The sequence below is a fragment of the Sinocyclocheilus rhinocerous genome, unplaced genomic scaffold (genome assembly GCF_001515625.1).
Source record: "Sinocyclocheilus rhinocerous isolate Xijiao unplaced genomic scaffold, SAMN03320098_v1.1 scaffold449, whole genome shotgun sequence".
NCBI classification, from domain to species: domain Eukaryota; kingdom Metazoa; phylum Chordata; class Actinopteri; order Cypriniformes; family Cyprinidae; genus Sinocyclocheilus; species Sinocyclocheilus rhinocerous.
Genome location: NW_015652285.1, coordinates 431,275 through 437,825, shown reverse-complemented (window position 1 = coordinate 437,825; position 6,551 = coordinate 431,275).

The following is a 6,551-nucleotide window of genomic DNA, read 5'->3' as shown; positions in this document are numbered from 1 at the left end:
ACCTAAAATGGCTTATTTCAGAATAGCCTACTATTTCTGCCATATCTTTATATGCCAAAAATAAGAGTGGTATTCTATTCTGAGTCATATTTACTTCCTGTTGTGTTCCTGATTAGCAACATTTTCAAGAGACGTGAATCATTCCAGAGGACAAAAATGTACTCAATATTTTTTGATATTTCACATTTTATTATGAGCATAAGTTTACTGAAATTAAAACATCATTTGAATTTATGTTTTGATGTTTATGGACAAAATCAGTGTCCTTTGCTGTAATGAACATGTAAGAGAACAAAAGAACGACCTTGTGTATTGAGGACAGAAGAATTGCATGTCATGTCAGCTGCCCACATACAACCAAATAAAAAATACTCAAAATTCACAAATTGTTTTGTCAGCCAGCTTGCTCCCTCGGTTTATCTAATGCACATGCTTTTTTACATGCAGAAGGAGAATCTCTGCCGTAGACTTTTGGCCATGGGTGTCTTATGCAGCCTAATCCAGCGGCTGTGTGTGTGTGTGAGTGTGTGTGTGTGTGTGTGTGTGTGTGTGTGTGGAAAGGATTAGAGCCAGCTGAATCACTGTGTGTGGGAGTGTAAATATCCTGAAAGAGGATTGAGTAGTGGCTGCATACAGGACCACAGCCCCTCCCAGCATCTCCCTTTTCACTCCTCTTCGTGCTGCAGAAGACCCCCAAAACATGTCTGTGAGCACATCTCTCAATGAATCTCCTCATCTGACGCTCAGGAGTAATAAGAGAGATGAGGGGAGAGGTTTGTTTTGGTTGAGTCACTGTAACAATGAAAGTCTCTCAGTCACAAACCCCTTAGAAGGGTATAGTTCCCAACGGATATTCGGACCACACTCAAAGAAAGCATGAACATCTGTGCATGTTCAAAAGTAAGAATTACTGTATTGCTATTGCTTAAACATTCTGCTTTGGGTTTGTTCTCAACCCCCCCACCCTAAAAAAAATTAGCCTTAGGTGTTTTATCCATTTTTTTGGTTTTGAAGATGTTACATTTTTAAAGAAATTGAAGATTACAGTTTGAAAATCTTCCTTAGTCTAATAGAATGTGCAGCTACATCAACATAGTATATGCATACTGAACTGCAATTGGTCTTCTTAGTCTTTCTGTTTGCATACTGAATTGTAATTGGTCTTCCTTTTCTGCATCTAGTTAGATAAACCCTCTATTTTGACAATATTCTACAACCATATCTGGTCGAGAACTTTTACTGATTCAGTCTGATTGATTAGAAAAATGTTTAGAAATCATACAGATCAGACTCAAAAGAATGATCTGTTCATGAATAAGACATATTAGACCGCCTTGATTTAACCTCATCGACTGTGCTTATTTGCTCTAATTATGATAAATGACCCCGATGTGTCATATAAATGCCTTAATTTTTTTTTCTTTTTGGTTAAAAGTCATTCACTGTTAAGCAAAATTTGCATACATAAATCAGAATGTGAACATGTGTTATTCAGTGTGCATGTTCTTGTCATATATATATATATATATATATATATATATATATATTAGTTGTTTTTATAATTAATACAAATTTTATGACACACACAAACTAAGCTTCAAACCTAAACTTGAGCACTATATAGAGTGAGAGAGCAATGTAGCAAGCGCGGAATATCCCAATTCTGGCAGTAGGGGAGAGAGCGGAAACCAACTAGTTTGAGAGTCCCTCCGTAGTTCAAACTACAGAGTGTGTGCGAGTTCATTCAATAACAGAGAGCCGAAGGACGCGTCGCTTACCCGCAGAACGCGCGGCACCTAACTGGACGTCAGGTGAAGCGTCGCGTAACTGAACGGACCGTCATAATTCAGAACTTTAATAATCATACAACCAGGCGCCGCTTTTGGAAGAGTTTTGGTGGGAAAAGACAGAAAGAAATCAAAAAAGGTAGGTTTTTGTCAGTACTTTTGTTCAGCGTCGCTTGCAAATGCAGTTGAGCGCTGAATTCATGTATTGTGTGCAACTTTCCTGCGTGTTTTTGTCATCCATGTGCGCGCCGTGCAGACCGGACAGCTCTCGGTACCGTGTGTGAACGCGCCCCCGTGGGCGTCTTCGTCGTCGGAAGCTGTGTGTACAGCATCCTTAGCGTTTCTTCACTTCCAGTCATAGTTTTCCCAATGCTGTCCAGTGTGCAATGGCTTTTCTATGTGTGAATTTCGTAGGCTGATGTATTACTTCCAAGGAATTTCAAGAGCTAGCTATAGGATATAAAATGAAAAAAAAAATGTATAGCTATTGATATGTTTATATTTATAAAAAAAATAAAGTTATGTATGATCATTATGATATTAATTATTATAATTGCATGCATATATTAACAGCCAAGCACATTAACAGCTTAAATGTTTAAATAGCCTTATATAGACAATTGTAATTATTATTATTATTATATATTACAGTGTTGTAAAACAAATACTGAATATAGCATTCCCGGTAGATTGACTTGTAGCTAATACAATTGCTTATAATTTTTGACCAATACGTGTCGTTGTCCAAAAATTGTTTTGATTGTAGTGACTACTGATTTGGTATATCAAAAAAAAAAAAAAAAATGCCAGCAGTCTAAAAAATGATCTGCCATTTTTTTGGGGTGAAAATTTGATGAATGGTGTTTGCAGAGTTGAAAAGTACAATTTCAATGAAATTTGGCCGTCTATGGCAAAACAAACATTAAGGCGAAAAACATTTTTTTTTTTCTTGAAAAATATTTTGTATCAATCTTCTCAGGTTAAGAGGATGGTGCTGATGAATTGTTACTAAAATACAGCATTTTATGTTTAACTTTAAAATAACCAATGCTTAATGTACAGCTGAGATAGACACATATGGTGTCTTTTAATTCTAAAGAATTTAAATGAATTTAAACCATATTATTTATAGTTATAAGCAATCGTTTTCATATTTCATGAATAGTAGATGGCTCTAAACTGTTTACTCTAAATCTATAGCCCAAATTTAACAATTTCCTTCTAGCAGCTCTGCCATGACAGAATAATAACAATATGATAAGTGTCTATAATAAAACGATTCTGCCAGAGATGGTTTATTATTGTTCCCATAAACATTAGTAATAGTTGGTGATGCCTCATGTTTGGTTTATCATTTGAATAATAAATTGGAATGAGGTAATGGGATTTTTTTTTTTTTTTAAATGTTGTCTGTCCTGTGAGTTTATGATTCATTGTTTGCCACCTCTTTGCACACTGGGCCCCCCGATATACCAATTCGGATGTTACTAATATTAAATGCAAATTGTTGAACTTTTATCATGCCTATTTTCCTTCTCTACTTTCCTCACCAATATTTTCCCCTATTGTTTTCGAAAGAACCTGTGATGAATCGTACAGTATTTGGGTTAAATGCACTGCCACCTAAATGAGTGTGTGTTTGCACCCATCTTTTGAAGTGCTTTGAAAAGTAAAGAGTATCAAGGTTGAACGTGAGTCAGTGGTTCTAATAATGAAGCGATTGAAAGGTGATGTTGAAGACATTTATATCTGTGAGACGGTACATTGTGGCAAGTTATTTTACATCTTGTAATATTTGTAATTAATCGCATACCAATTTTTATTTAAAGACTAGTTGACAAAAATAAAATGCTCATCCTCACTTCATTTTAAACATGATTTTCTCTCTTCTATGGAACGTAAAAGGAGAAGCGTAGGTTAATGTTGCTGTTTTCCATAAAGTGAAAGTGAATGGTGACCAGAGGCTGACCAGTATACTATTCTGAATCATCTGAAGTCATTTAATAGCTTTGTGTGTTGAACAGACTGAAATTCAAGTTGTTTTTTTGTCATTTCTGGAGCTTGACAGACCTTTCTCACAATTCAGTTTCATTGTGTGGACAAAAGCAGCATGAGCATTCTTCTAAACATCTCTTTTGATGTTCCACGGTATAAAGAAAGTCATACAGGTTTGAAACATTGTGAGTGTGAGTAAATGATGACAGAATTTTCTTTTTTGCATGAACTATTCCTTTAAGAGATACCCCACTGCTTATGTACAAACTCATCTCTAATGTGAACATCTAACTGCCTCCAATAATATTACTTTAAAAAAAAATCTATGCCTTCACTTTTTCTGTTCTCTTATTATCCTCCTGTCCTAGCTTTTTGCTATTTTAATCGATTACTGAAACCTTGTATAACGGGCACTTCTCGTGTTTATTGCCATCTTATGATACATCGCTTGTTGTATTCCTCAACTGTAAGTCTCTTTGGATAAAAGTGTCTGCCAAATTAATAAATGTAAATGTTTCCTTTTCTTGTGTAGTCATCCACTTAAGTAGTGAATCGATTGTGTTCCTCTTGTAGTGCCTTATGCTCCTTTCACAAAAACAGCCCTTAGAGCTTTCATATGGAGATCAGCTGTTCCACAAACATTTAGTCTGATGCACAGGACCAATAGGTTGCCTTTCAAGAGAAGCTCCTTTTCGATAGCTTCATTGTACTATTTAGGACAGGTCTCGATGTGAATCCATTATTCATTTAGACTGATAAGAGGCCGCTGTTGGGCAACACGAGTACGTTCTGTGAGTGCTCTCAGCGTGTTGCGTGAAGCCCTGGCCTTAGATCTCCAGCATTAGGAAGCCAGCATGCTGTGGGGAGAGAGAGCTTTGGATAAATTGCTGCCTAAGTGCCATCCATGCTGATACTGAATTGGTTTCAACAAGGCACCCTTCACTTGGGTCTAGGCCTCAGTCATCCATTAGAGTGGCGGATCACTCTGCTGTGCAGTGGGGTGTCCTCATTAGACTCCATACACTCACTCATCAGTACTCCGTATCAGCCTCGCTGTGTTACTGTTCTTACTCACCTCTAGTACACTAACAGTCATGATGATTTAGCAGCATCTGTCATCTTTTACCGCCACTGAAAGAATAATAATTGAGGTCTGGCATTCACATTGGCATTGTTTAAAAAGTGGTTATGTTTTATTATTTTATTTTATTTTTTGAAGTATTTTATATATTTTTTAATTTTCTTATTTTTTTTTAAGGTTTATTTTGTTTCTTTTTATTTTTTAATTATTTTATTTTATTTTCATCCTAAAGTATATGAGTGTATTATAGAAATGCCTTTAAAGTTCTGCAAATTTTGGACATGCATTTTTGCTGTTATAGGAATGTTGTTCTCTGAAAGCAGTGTCTGTCTGAAGATTTTATGTCTTTATACTGCCCACATTACTTTATAGCAGACAGAGAAAACTGCAAATGCAGATATACATGTCAGTGCAAGTTTGTTGTGAAATTAAGGTTAACAGGATATGATATAAAGGCAGAGTAAAGTCTTTTTAAAAAATTGCAGTGATGAGTAGTAGTTGGTGTATTTTAATGTATAATACTGTTTTCTGATGACGTTAAGACACTAGATATTTCTTGACATATCTCTAGGGGTCAGAATAGTCTCCGAAAGAATATATTCACAAAATGTGATTCACAAATGAGTAACCTAATTCTTATTCACAAAATATGATTCACCACTGTAAAAATGAAAAGGCTTGTTTGGAGATCCTCAGACTGCCACACTGGAGGAACCCTCTGGAGAACCTCTAGGCATCATTTTGAACGTGCCTCAATTATCCTGTTGTGTACTCAAGGAAGTTCAATATATAATTTAAGTGTCTCAATGCCGTTCCCCTGTGATGGGGAAAGGAGTCATTGACAGTCTTTAGAGTTCTTGTAGGAACTTATTGGATCCTTTTGTAAGTTCCTCTGTGGTTCTCCAGAGTGTTTTGTCAGTGTGGTGCTCTGAGGAACCTCTAAATTGTGCCTTGATCTTTTCATTTTTACAGTGACAAATGAATAAACAAATTCACAAAATATGACATCCGTAATCTAATTCACATGCACATAATATCAATCAAACATGCTAAACATCATTCATAAGTACACAATTGTGTTCACAAAGTCTTGTATGATTATTCATGTGCATTGTATCTGCATTTGCAAATATCCCTATTAATGCATCTGATCCACAAATGAGTGGCGATTTGCAAATGCAGATTAAAAATAATACATTTCCCCCCCCCCCAAATCGTTGAGATTTCTGACTTTCATAGTTTGCATATCATTTCTAAAACCGACAAATAAGCGAATGAGCTCTCATTAGTATGCATTACAGTCTCTGACAAAGTTTGCAGAGAGCATTATGTGTGCACTCGTGTATGTCGTACATTCATAATCCCTGGATCCTTTTAAGGAAGAAGTGGGTGAATTAAAGTAAAATGCAGAGCGCTATCTTCTTAGCATGCACACCTACCGTCCCACTCCCACACGCCTCCATTACCCCACCTCCCTCCCCTGCAGTCAATCTCGCTTTTATCGGTGCTGCTGCGGATCCAGATCCTGACAGTGGCAGCTGTAGAAGCCAGATTCCGGCAGAAACAAATGAGGCCTGTGCTGAGAGAGCCCACCTACGCGTGTTGCAGAGGTGGAGTGTGGTATGTGACTCTCCCAGCAGCCCAGGAGCCTGACAGGCGCTCTCTTATAGTCGCCACTCTTGGATCCA